This window comes from Silurus aristotelis, assembly GCF_946808225.1.
Source record: "Silurus aristotelis genome assembly, chromosome: 19".
Classification (NCBI taxonomy): domain Eukaryota; kingdom Metazoa; phylum Chordata; class Actinopteri; order Siluriformes; family Siluridae; genus Silurus; species Silurus aristotelis.
In genome coordinates, this window is record NC_139592.1 from 10220350 (window position 1) to 10234238 (window position 13889).

Sequence of the window (13889 nt, forward strand, 5' to 3'; positions counted from 1 at the left end):
TGCATATGGTTGGTGGGTGAATCTAACAAATAATAAGGCAAATAATATGGATTTTATCAATACCGATAGCTAGGTTGGATCGTACTTGCCAATAATTGATTAATCGACTGATTGTTTCTAAAAATGAATTCTGGATAAAAAAAAACAAACAAACAACATAACACTCATAAAAAGTCCTAAACTTTATTACAAAAAAACCAAAACAAACAAACAAACAAAAAAATTTACAAAGAAAGAAACAGTACTGAATCATGAAAATGTGCTAAAGGAAATAAATATATTTAGAAATATATTAAATATATTCATAAAAAAATATAATTATATAAATAATAACATAAATAATAAATAGAATATAGCCCAGTCTCACGTGTAACAAACAGCACGTGGCCTCTAGAGGCCGCTCTCGTAATGACATCTGACCTAAAGCCGGAAAAACTACTGGTATGTATTTTTATCTCTATTAATAATTTAGGAAGATATTTGTTTGAAAGCCAACCTTTGTTGGATATATAGATATGATATGAGTAAAACATATATTAGTATAGGGTTTAAAAAATTCCTCTGCCATTGTTCAGAAGGGCGATCCAAATGTGGTGGTGAGCAGCATTCGTAGTTTCTGGACCACTCTTGAATATGAAAGTATTGCAGTTCAACTTTAGTTCTCTTTTTTTTGTGGAAAAAAATTAAAGCATGTAGAAAAATCTTTACTAGAAGTATAAAATATTTGTATCTAAAAATATCAATTCAGTGACCAGCAGTCAAATTAGCACCACATGGTGTTCTTATTCGGTATGTTAGTACAATGCAATAGAAAATCTGGCACTAAGGCATATGGCACACAGCTGTAAAGCACATGGATATAGCATTTTATGAATCTACATGTGGGCAGTGTGTGTTAACCAAATTGATCCTGTAGAATTTGTGCAGTGTGCCATGCAGATACATATCAAGAGCTTCTGTTCACATCAAACTTCAGAATTGGAGAACGTAAATGATCTAAGTGATTCTGACAGTGTGGAATGGATGTTGGTGACAGATGTTTTGCTTTGAAATATCTCAGAATCTGCTGATCTCCTAGGTTTTCCTTGTACAACAACCTTTAAAGCTTACATAGAATGATGTGGAAGAACAACAATAAAAAAAACAAAACAATATAGTTCAGCAGGTGAAAACATAGTGTATTCATAATAGCACAACCCTGGTTTAAATGCAATTGTCTATTATTAGAAAATGTTTACAGTGGAAAATGTCCTGTAGAGGGCGCCACTACCTTTTACAAATAGAGTGCAATAGGGTACATTAAACACACTTTGTTGGAAGAAAATTTTATTATTTAGCCCATATCTTGTTCTGCAAAATGTATCAGCCACATTTTTCCTTGTCAAAGAGAGAGATATTGCTTTAGTGATGCAGCACAATACCACAAAGGGACCCAGAGCACAATTTGTTAAGGAATGACTGATTTAGGAATGTTTCAGGACAATCACATGGCCTACATTTTATTAAAATACACGCGACACCATTTATGGGAGGCTTAAATAACATAGGACTTATAGGACTCTGCTGAGCGATTCCTCTGTAAAATGTAAGCTGTATTAAAGACCAAATCCAATGAAAAAGTGCAACCAAAAAAATCTGTCAGAAAATTAAAAATGTTGGCCATGAATACTGCATGATTGAATAAGTGTTAAATCTTTAATGGCATATTCAGCAAGCACATATTATTCAGGTGTCTAAGCTTTAGGCCAAATAGTGTATAAAGAAAAAAATATATAAACAATGAGAGATTTAAACGAACTTGCTATTGCTTTGTGCCACAAATATTTGTTATGTTCCTAAAAATAATAAACTTTTTTATTATTATTCATAAAATATTTAGTAGTATAAGTAGTGTTTAAAAAAAAACAAAAACTTACAAAGACCCTGCACCAAACATGTCTTGAAGAATCACGAGTTGTGTTTGTAGTTATATATCTACTAACTTGCTTAATTAATTTGAAATTCTTTGGATTTTTATTTGCCATTTTAATTATAGGCTAATGGTTATTGTTTACTTACTTATAAAGTTACTGTTTCTGAAATATATATGAGCCCACCACATACTACCTTTTGGGCACATGCCATGCTTTGACTTTTTGGCTTTACCTGATTTTAGTGTCACGCTGGTAACTGGACCTCACATCATTTTAATATTAGGTCTGTCAATTAATTAAAATATTCATCGTGATTTATTGCATGATTGTCATGAGTTAACTCACGATTAATCTCAATTTAATCGCACATTTTAATCTGTTATAAATGTACCTTCAATTGATAATTTTTAAGTTTTTAGTACTCTAATCAACATGGACATGGACAAATATTGTTGCTTTATGGCTTTCTATTCATATAGTTATTATGTCTGTGTGACAAGTAGTCACTGAGATCCAGGTTGTTTCATGTATGTGTCTTTGAAGAGATGATGATGACAGAGGCAGCAGACAGCGCCCCCTGTCTCTTTTCTCTATTTTACAAAAGCACAGCGTTCTGTTTTTATTATGAGTGTATTCAAATAAAACTAGATACTTTACAGATTAGAACGGTGTATTGCTCTTCTCTGTACGGTTAAAAAAAGACAGAGTAATTTCAGTTCGTTTCAGCGTTATGAGGAAAAAAATGACACAAAACGCACCAGCGCGTATATCGACCCCAGAGGGTTATTTGCCGGATGTGTGCATCATTGCGGATTTTGGTGCTGATTTGAGACTTGGTGCATCAGCAAAACAATGTGCGTTGCGTTGAAGGTTTTAATTTCGCCTCTTTTATATTTATTTATTTATTTATTTATTTATAATTTTAATTTAAAGAAATGGTCAAACATAATAAAATAAAAAAACATAAAACAATTTTGACAACCCTATTTGATATATTAATACAAACTGAAGTTTAAATTTTGTTACCTAATGAATGTATCCAGGCTGAACAACCACTATATAGAACACAAGCAGAAAATGATGATCAGGAATGTCTCTGTTCTCAGTCATGTTTACATCACTGACTCCCTCTGTCTCATCCACTTTAGTTATACTTCTTGTTGCCTTCTGCCTTGCTCATAGTCTACATCTGTGGTGTGTGAGAGCCAGGAAATGATACACCAGTTGTAGGTTGAAAAAGACGTGCAATGGCATGAAATGAGAAGAAAAAATATTGACATTTCACCAATAGATTAAAACTGAAGTAACGAGGCTGGTTTGAAAATGTAACAGGTGGAAAGTACAGATATTTGTGTAAAAAATTTAAGGAACGAAAGTCAAAAGTTGTCCAAAAAGTAAATAGTAAAGTAAAGTACCAGTACCAGAAAAATCTACTTAAGTACACTAACAAAGTATTTGTACTTCCTTACATCCCACCTCGGACTGTAGACTTAAACCATACATAAAATTCTAAATGAATTCTGAAAATTTATATTTTTGAGAAACCTTTACATTTACCTTCTTTTTACACATAATTATCTTTTTCTTAATTTTTGAGAAAAACAGGTAGCTCTTCCCAGATCTCACATAAAGTTTCCATAGAATAAGCATATGCTCACTGTGTGACAATTACAGAACACTATTTGCATACATTATTTAAATATAGTTCACATATATCAGTACTTTGCTCCTTAAGTACATTCTAAAGCAGGTATAGTGCAGCGTGGATTTATAACTATTCTAGTCTAATTCTAGTCCATTTCAGTTCCAGGTTGTAACACTGTTATTCATAGACGTTCCAAGGGTAAATAATTACCACACTGTCATTTAATTGGACAACCATACTGTCACTTGATTGGACAACCACACTGTCACTTGATTGGACAACCCTAAAGAGATGTGGCAGCTTGTAAACATGCAGTAATTCTTTCGTCAGACTGGTTTACGTGCAGGGTTCTTGCCGAACATTATCCACTGAGCCCCACTGACCTGATGGCCATGCTGTATTAGTTACCAGGCTGTCATCACATTTCATGGCCAATGGAGTAACAGTGTGCTGTGCTGAAGAATCTGTGCTCTACTGCAGTAACTGATTCCTTAAATGACCTCTCACTAGACCTGGGATGGTACATACACTGAACTACTTCGAACTACCTCAACAACTGAATTGTTCCACCTCAACAACAGTAAAAGTCAAATTGTTAGTAAATTATATTAGCACAAATATGGCATTTATTTTTCCTGTTTTTTCCCAGTTTTTCACCGGACTTAATGATCATAAAAACTTTATTCCAGAAAAGCACTGGTCACTCAGAAAAGGTAATAAAGTGAATGAAGATCTTATAAAAATATAAAGAAAATAATAATGCAAAAAAGAAATTTTTTTGCAAATAAAAATGTCTTGAAAATCTTGTACTTCTTGTACTTCCTATTATAAGATTACATTGAAATATTAGATTTGATATAGTTTATTCTATAAGCAGATCATTTATTATGTGAAAAAAGCAACATATATATGAAAATAGAAAAAAAAAACACAATCCAGAAATGAGCAATAATGTCAATAATTCAAGATATTGCACTTGCGAGGATTACTTGACTGGCTGTGTATAAGGTAAGTGAAATGCTTGTTTACATCCCCAGTTACAAAAAAGTTGGGACACTAAAATAAAAACAAAATGCAATGTTTTGCAACCCCCATAAACATGTATTTTATTGACAATAGAATAATAAAATACATATAAAATGTTTAATCTAAGGAAATTGATAGTTTGAGGGGAAACAAATAAGGTCATTTGGAATTTGAAGACTGCAGCATGGCTTCAAAAAGTTGGGACAGGGTTAAATTCACAACTGTGTAGCAACCAGTCTTCTTTTAAAAACAGTCTGTATATGCCCATGAACAGAGTAGACAAGCTGCTCTAGTTTCAGGGCATTATATACCATTTTTTGTCATATTCAAGATTTAAGCTTTTCAACAGTGGTCTATTTTGAACCCAGCCATTAGGGGGGCACAAGCCAGTGTACTCTTAGTGCCGGTCCCAAGCCCGGGTAAATGGGGAGGGTTGCGTTAGGAAGGGCATCCAGCGTAAAACATGTGCCAAATCAAATATGCGGATCACAAATGAGAATTTCATACCGGATCGGTCGAGGCCCGGGTTAACAACGACCGCCACAGGTATCGTTAGCCGACAGGGTACCGGTGGAAATTGGGCTACTGTTGGCCGAAGGAGGAGAAGGAGAGGAGGAAGGCGTCTACAAAGACGGCAGGAAAAGGAGCAGTGTAGGAGAGTAGAGGTTCGGGTTGGTACATTAAATGTTGGTACTATGACGGGTAAAGGGAGAGAGATAGCTGATATGATGGAGAGGAGAAAGGTAGATGTGTTGTGTGTTCAGGAAACCAAGTGGAAAGGGAGTAAGGCCAGGAACATTGGAGGTGGGTTTAAACTGTTTTATCATGGTGTGGATGGGAAGAGAAATGGTGTAGGGGTGATTCTGAAGGAAGCGTACAGTAAGAGTGTAGTGGAGGTGAAGAGAGTTTCTGATAGGGTGATGATCGTGAAGGTGGAGGTTGAAGGGATGATGATAAATGTCATCAGTGCCTATGCTCCACAAGTTGGCTGTGAGATGGAGGAGAAAGAAAGATTCTGGAGTGAATTAGATGAAGTGGTAGATGGTGTACCTAGGAAAGAACGATTGGTGATTGGGGCAGACTTTAATGGGCATGTAGGTGAAGGGAACAGAGGTGATGAGGAGGTGATGGGTAGGTATGGTTTTAAGGAGAGGAATGTGGAAGGGCAGATGGTGGTAGATTTTGCTAAAAGGATGGAAATGGCAGTGGTGAACACGTATTTTAAGAAGAAGGAGGATCACAGGGTGACGTATAAGAGTGGAGGAAGGTGCACACAGGTGGATTATCTTCTGTGTAGGAGATGCAACCTGAAGGAGATTGGAGACTGTAAGGTGTTGGCGGGGGACAGTGTAGCTAGACAGCATCGGATGGTGGTCTGTAGAATGGTTTTGGAGGCGAAGAAGAAGAGGAGAAAAGTAAGGTTTGAAAGAAGAATAAGATGGTGGAAACTGAAGGAGGAAGACTGTAGTGTGAGGTTCAGGGAAGAGGTGAGACAGGGGCTTGGTGGTGGTGAAGAGGTGCCGGATGATTGGGCAACTACTGCAGGAGTGATGAGGGAGGCAGCTAGAAAAGTACTTGGTGTGACATCTGGAAATAGAAAGCAAGACAAGGAGACGTGGTGGTGGAATGAGGAAGTGCAGGAGAGCATTAGGGGAAAGAGGTTGGCAAAACAGAAGTGGGATCGACAGAGTGATGAGAAAAGTAGGCAGGAGTACAAGGAGATGCGGCAGCAGGTTAAAAGGGATGTGGCGAAAGCCAAGGAAAAGGCATATGAGGAGCTGTATAAGAGGTTGGACACTAAGGAAGGAGAAAAGGATTTATACCGATTGGCCAAGCAGAGGGACCGAGCTGGGAAGGATGTACTGCAAGTTAGAGCAATAAAGGATGGAGAGGGAACTGTGTTGACTAGTGAGGAGAGTGTGTTGAGAAGATGGAGGGAGTATTTTGAGCAGCTGATGAATGAGGAAAATCAGAGAGAGAGAAGGTTGGAGGATGTGGAGTTGGTGAAGCAGGATGTAGATAGGATTAGTAAGGAGGAAGTGAGAGCAGCGATTAAGAGGATGAAGAATGGAAAGTCGGTTGGACCAGATGACATACCGGTAGAAGCGTGGAGATGTTTAGGAGAGATGGCAGTGGAGTTTTTAACCAGATTGTTTAACAGGATTCTGGAAGGGGAGAGGATGCCTGAGGAATGGAGAAGGAGTGTGCTGGTACCGATCTTTAAGCATAAGGGAGATGTGCAGACCTGCAGTAACTACAGGGGAATTAAGTTGATCAGTCACACCATGAAGTTATGGGAAAGAGTAGTGGAAGCCAGGCTGAGAGAAGAGGTGACCATCTGTGAGCAACAGTATGGTTTCATGCCAAGGAAGAGCACCACAGATGCCTTATTTGCTTTGAGGATGTTGATGGAGAAGTATAGAGAAGGACAGAAGGAGCTGCATTGTGTATTTGTGGATTTAGAGAAAGCGTACGACAGGGTGCCAAGAGAGGAGTTGTGGTATTGTATGAGGAAGTCAGGTGTGTCAGAGAAGTATGTGAGGGTGGTGCAGGACATGTATGAGGACAGTGTGACGGCAGTAAAGTGTGCAGTAGGTACGACAGACTGGTTCAGGGTGAAGGTTGGACTGCATCAAGGATCGGCCATGAGCCCTTTCCTGTTTGCAGTGGTAATGGACAGGTTGACGGACGAGGTCAGACAGGAGTCTCCCTGGACTATGATGTTTGCAGATGATATTGTGATTTGTGGTGAGAGTAGAGAGCAGGTTGAGAAGAGCCTGGAGAGGTGGAGATATGCGCTGGAGAGAAGGGGAATGAAAGTCAGTAGGTGTAAGACAGAGTACATGTGTGTGAATGAGAGGGAGGGCAGTGGAGTGATGCGGTTGCAGGGAGAAGAGGTGGAGAAGGTGGAGGAGTTCAGGTACCTGGGGTCAACAGTGCAAAGTAATGGAGAGTGTGTTAGGGAAGTAAAGAAAAGAGTGCAGGCAGGGTGGAGTGGGTGGAGAAGAGTGACAGGAGTGATTTGTGATAAAAGAGTATCTGCAAGAATGAAAGGGAAAGTTTATAGGACTGTGGTGAGACCTGTGATGTTGTATGGATTAGAGACAGTGGCATTGAGTAAAAGACAGGAGGTGGAGCTGGAGGTAGCAGAGCTGAAGATGTTAAGGTTTTCGTTGGGAGTGACGAGGATGGACAAGATTAGAAATGAGTTTATTAGAGGGACAGCGCATGTAGGACGTTTTGGTGACAAGGTGAGGGAGGCGAGATTGAGATGGTTTGGACATGTGCAGAGAAGGGACAGGAATTATATTGGTAGAAAAATGCTGAAGATGGAGCCACCAGGTAGGAGGAAAAGAGGAAGGCCAAGGAGGAGGTTTATGGATGTGGTGAGGGATGACATGCAGGTAGTTGGTGTAAAAGAGGCAGATATAGAGGACAGGGTGGTATGGAGACGGATGATCCGCTGTGGCGACCCCTAATGGGAGCAGCCGAAAGAAGAAGAAGAAGAAGAACAGTGGTCTATTTTGTCAAATGCTTTGTTTTATGATGCATCAAATGTTGTTAATTAGTGGAAGGTCTGGACTGCAAGCAGACCAGATAAGCACCCGGACTCTTCTACTACGAAACCATGCTGTTGTAATAGATGCAATGTGCAGTCTAGCATTGTCTTGTTTAAATATGCAAGGACTTTCCTGAAAAAGATGTCATCTGGATGGAACTTTATGTATCTTTCAGAACTGATGGTGTGTTTCCAAATGTTCATTCCATAGGCACTACAGCACCTCCATACCATCAAAGATACAGATTATTGAACTGCTGATGACAAGCCAGATGGTCGCCCTCATCTTTAGAACAGAAGAAATGGTGTCCATGGTTTCCAAAAAGAATTAAAAATTTCGAATTGTCTCACCACAGAACAGTTTTTAATTTTACTTCAGTCCATTTTTTACAAGCTTTGGCCCAGAGATGACGGCAGCGTTTCTGGATCATGTTCACGTATGGCTTCTTCTTTGCATGATAGAGCTGTAACCCGCATTTGTGGCTGTCATATACAGTGATTTCTAATAGTGTTTCTGAGCTCATGCAGTGATTTTCATTACATACTATTAACATGACTTCCCGTGGGCTCACCACCTGCAGGAGGGACCGTAAGGGACGGTGCTGTGAGGATTGGGCAGCAGTCGAAGGCGGGGGCCTGCTTAGACTGCTGCCCCAGCGACCCGAATTACGGATAAGCGGAAGAAAATAAATGAATGGATACTATTAACATGACTGTTATTAATTCAGTGTCAAGTGAGGGCCTGAAAATTTATATTTTCAGTAAAGAAAATGTAAATTTAAAATTAAGGTATACATTTTACATAACTTTTTTACATAAACTGATTTGCTGAGTTTATGGTAACTTTTTTCAGAATAAAAAGTTATAGTATCTTAGATGTACAGTATGTGTTCTCAGATGAAGAGCTCATAATGTTTAAGCACAGCAATATAATTAACCATTGTTTTAAGCTGACAGGTTCTGATGAGACCTATATAAATCCTTCCTGTCCTTTAGTCCAATGACTTACCTCACCACCTTTTGATCTTAATGAATTGATTTGCTATGACTGCCATTTTTAGCTGTTAGCTTCTTAAAGGACTATTTATAGAGTTTTTCGCAATTTATAGTAGGGGTCAGGTTTCTGTTTGAAAAGAAAGAAGCAGATGTCCCTAAAGCAGTGATCCTATCACTGACATTTAATCTTCAATGTCAGGGACCAAAGGGAAATATATTGTAAGACAAGGCTGTTGTTCTCAGTGCAACTGACCTTGAGTGAAAGACAATTGTGAAAAAATGTGAGGTAAAGAAAAAAAAAACAAGGTGTCCATTCAGCACATCATCTTCAGATTGTACCCTTGAACAACATAAAAGTTTATCTGCCAAAATTCTCATGTCACAATAAGCATCTCTATTTTTTTCATAATATGGAACTTGATTTGAATATCTTAGGTATTTTTCAGGGCTGTCTAAACAGTTTAACACGATTTTATATTTATTTTTGTATTTTCAGTGAATAACCTTATTTCATATTTTTAATTTTTTTCAACTTTTATTTTTTTTATTCAACCTTCCTATAACAAAAAATAAAAAATAAAAAAAATCTATTATAACTGACTTAAATACAGTATCAAACTTCTAATTTATTTCCCAAATGAATAAATACTTAAATAAACAGTGACAGTATGGAACGATATACAAAATATCTGTAGGCTTGATATTTAGGCCTAATCAATGCACAGCATAACTGTTTACCTATGTTAGTTTGAATATACAAAGAATAACGATTTAAACCTCATTTTTTTACATTTTCATGCATAATAAAACCCACATGTGGTAGAGAGAGTCATATAAAAAAAAAAAGACAGAATTTCTCAAACAATTACAACAATAAAACAAAAAATTGATTAACAATTATCCTTCTTTTTTAGTTGTGAGGTACTGTTAGTATTTTCTTTGGATCATTTGACCAATATGTATGAAATAATCAAATTATTCTAAACTGTCAACATGCGAACCAAAATATAATGATAAGGTGTAATAATAGCCTTTATGTTGTTATGTGTCAAAGTTAAAATCTTAATTGCAAATAACTTTCTTTTTCTGGCATGCAAGTTCAAATGATGTGACTGAGTCTGTGTGCCCTCCAGCAGGTATCAACTCCATAGACAGTAATACATCTCTCTGGATCTGGCCGTGAGCTCCGGTAAAGTGCTGAATGTTTAGCTGGATGGAAGAATCGCTGCCGATGCAATGTCACCTTATACGGCGCAGGCAGAAACCAGAGCTTATCATGAAAGAGTGAGCCTTCACCTCTGTACCCCTAGTTTATCAGGGGAGCACCTTGGAACCTTGGCATTGGGCCTATATGGGACACATGATGAGAGGAGTAGCACTGTCCCTGCTTATTGCCTCAGTCTCTTCTGGCTTTGGTATCCTCATGAAGGGCATTCATTCAAGAACAGAGCACAATAGAGGACTAGGGGACCTGCTGCAAGAACACCTTGGCTAAACTAAATTTGCATCATGATAGCTATCACTAAAATAGAAGCTCTGAAAAAAAAATGTCAATGTGGCTAATACCAAAACTTGTTACAGTAAAGATATCTGTATTTATATTATAAAAGAACCACTGAAAGAAATCGCCATTAAAGCTGGCATTTGAACAAAAGCTCTAGTTCCATCAAAACAGCCTTAAAATATGTATACTAATGAAAATATTCCAAAAGCATTCCTCATGCAATTCTGGTGTCATTAACAGATTATTAATCTTTTTAACTGCTTTTACTTGTAAAAATTCATTTATATTTTAGATGATTTTGCAGGATATTGGGTTAGTCTGATTTCATTGGTGATTGGTGATGGCAAATAAAATAATTTTAGACAATATATTTGTTAAAACATGTAAGAAAGCTTTTTTAATAGAATACAAACACACACACATAGGGTCTAACTAAAACACAAACGTCTGCACTTTCTGGATCATGATGTTACATGATGTATACAGTATCTCACAAAAGTGAGTACACCCCTCACATTTTAGCAACCATTTTATTATATGTTCCCAAGGGACAATACTATAAAAATGAAAATTGGATATATATTAGAGTAGTCGATGTGCAGCTTGTATAGCAGTACATATTTACTCTCCTCTAAAAATAACACAATATTATGGCAATTTTTTTCAAAATACCTGCCATACAAAGGTTTTACACCCTAAGTGAACTTGTCCAAACTGTGTTCAAGGTGTCAATATTATGTCTGAGCACTATTTAGCACTGCCTTAATCCTCCTGGGCATGGAATTCACGAGAGCTGCACTGGTTGTTGGTGGGATCCTCTTCCACTCCTCCATATTGACACATGGTGCTTCTCCACCCTCTGTTTTAGGATGCTATAGTGTAGGGTTCAGGTCTGGAGACATACTTGGCCAATCCATCACCTTTAGTTTCCTCATCAAGGCAGATTGATGATTGTCATATTGGCGGTGTGTTTGGGGTTGTTATTATGTTGGAAAACTGGCATTCGTTTCTTCTGGGCTTCATGTTCTACTTCAGAATGTCACATTAAATGTTTCCATTTTCCATTAATGAACCACAGCTCCCCAGTACCAGCAGCACTCATGCAGCCCCAGACCATGATGCTACCACCACCATGCTTGACTGTGGGCAAGACACAATTTTTTTGGAATTTCTCACCAGGGCATCACCACACATGCAAGACACCATCTGAGCCAAACAAGTTTCTTAGTCTCATCAGACCACAGGACATGTTTCCAGTAATTCATGCTCTTGGACAGTTTGTCTCCACAAAACTGTTTGTGGGCTTTCTTGTGAGTCAGCTTGAGTCACTTCTTTCTGGGACGACAGCCATGCAAACCAACTTTTTGCAGTGTGCGGCATATGGTCTGATCTAATACAACATACACAAATTTGTATGGTCATGTGAAGCATACAAAAACATTTAGGGTGTACTTTTGTTGTCAGCTATTTGGAAAATAATGGCTGTACATTTGCTGTTCTGTTAAGTCCGTAAATCTACTTACTACTCATATATATACTGTATGTAATCATTACTTGAATCCATCATCCTTTTTTTCTGTAAGACCTTTACAACCTATACTTTGTTTATAATGCACTCTCTGTTGTTCTTTTCTCTCTCTCTCTCTCTCTCTCTCTCTCTCTCTCTCTCTCTCTCTCTCTCTCTCTCTCTCTCTCTCTCTCTCTCTCTCTCACACACACACACACACACACACACACACACACACACACACACACACACACACACACACAGTTCATGATCTTCATAGTCAGGAAAACACAAGAATACACAAATGCAAACCAAGCCTCCAGATACATCCTGATTTATTTTCTCTCTCTCTCTCTCTCTCTCTCTCTCTCTCTCTCTCTCTCTCTCTCTCTCTCTCTTTCTCTCTCTCTCTCTCTCTCTCTCTCTCTCTCTCTCTCTTTAGCTTATTTGCTTTCACATTCCACCCCCCCTTTCTTTCTCTCAACACCCCCCCCCCCCCTCGCTCTCTCTCTCTTTATCTCTATCTCTTTCTCTGCACCTCTCAGAGTGATTTCTGTTCTGCCCATCTGTGTTTCCACACTGTGCGCCAAGCTGGGGTCGACAGGCTGGGATAAAGCACGGGACAGAGGTAAGGATTCAACTGCAGTATCGCTTTCAGTATCCTCTGCCATATTGAGTGGTGTGTTTGTGAGTGTATGAGAATTTATGCAGTACAGCAATGCACCACTTCAGCACTACTATTCTCATCTCACTTTACACTTTATTTGTTGCTCATGAAAACGCAGGATAAAACCATCTTATCACCCAATGCTGCAGTTTTACTGCTTCCTTTGTATTTGCCAGATTTTGAAACATGCTTTACATTAGGGCACAATTATAGTTATTGTGTATATTATTGTATGTGTTGGATGCAAACGTGTTCATTTATGTGAAAGCTTGAAGTGAATATTTTTTCCTTGTTGTCACTATAAACTTGCTTTATAATTACTGTCATTTAAGTTAAGACTGATACTTTTTAGAGGTTGATTGTGGATATTTGCTCAAATAAATGCCCTAGGATACAATACACCTATGATAACACTTCAGGTTTAGTGAGTTCTAACTTTGTGTCCTCAGTGGATTTAGATCATCAAGGCAGACTATTTTCACAGGAAGTACAGGCTTGCTAACACATTTGTCTCAGGTGCAGGTCGGAACTCTCAGGAACATGAAGTGAGGGACAGATGGGAAGTGCTGTGATGCTTGTGACAGAACTGAGGAGACACCTTTGCTCAGTTGTTGTACAGCAGGTTGGGTGTAATCTCTTTCTATGCGTTACTGAGCTTAGTTTATATTATTTTTTTGGTCATTCCCTTTATGACAATAAATATGACAAAACTGTTGAGTGGGCTGCTTATGGTTAAAATTCATCTATACTCTGCAGCAATGATGTCAGTGAATGAGGTCACAATCTGTCAGTCTTTGCTCAGTCTATAGGCTGTGCATTAGGACCCCTCTGTACCTGAGGCTTTAGCTGCATAGTGAATAATGACAAATATGAGATGATGGCTTTTCGTCTTTCAGAACACCAGCAATCTGCAACACTGGATAGCTTTTCACATAGTTTATTGTGACATGATATTTGAAGTGTGAAGCAAAAAATTTTTACGTGGACACTATTATCTGAGGTAAAAGATGAGGGCCACTATCATAGCAGTGTTGCTTTCTGCTATATTATACAAGTACTTTGCCGAAGACCC

General features: G+C 38.2%; 1 protein-coding gene across 3 annotated transcripts in view; it reads left to right on the plus strand.

Moving 5' to 3' along the window:
- Positions 1-12682: 12682 nt before the first annotated feature.
- kcnab2b (potassium voltage-gated channel subfamily A regulatory beta subunit 2b) overlaps positions 12683-13889 on the plus strand; it is a 71138-nt gene continuing 69931 nt past the window's right edge. For 2 of the 3 annotated variants that reach the window (XM_083569973.1, XM_083569974.1), the window contains exon 1: positions 12683-12778. The gene's annotated coding sequence lies outside the window, so the exon portion shown is untranslated. Of the gene's footprint in view, positions 12779-13333; positions 13440-13889 lie in introns of all 3 variants that reach the window. The other variant, XM_083569975.1, reaches the window with a different exon arrangement.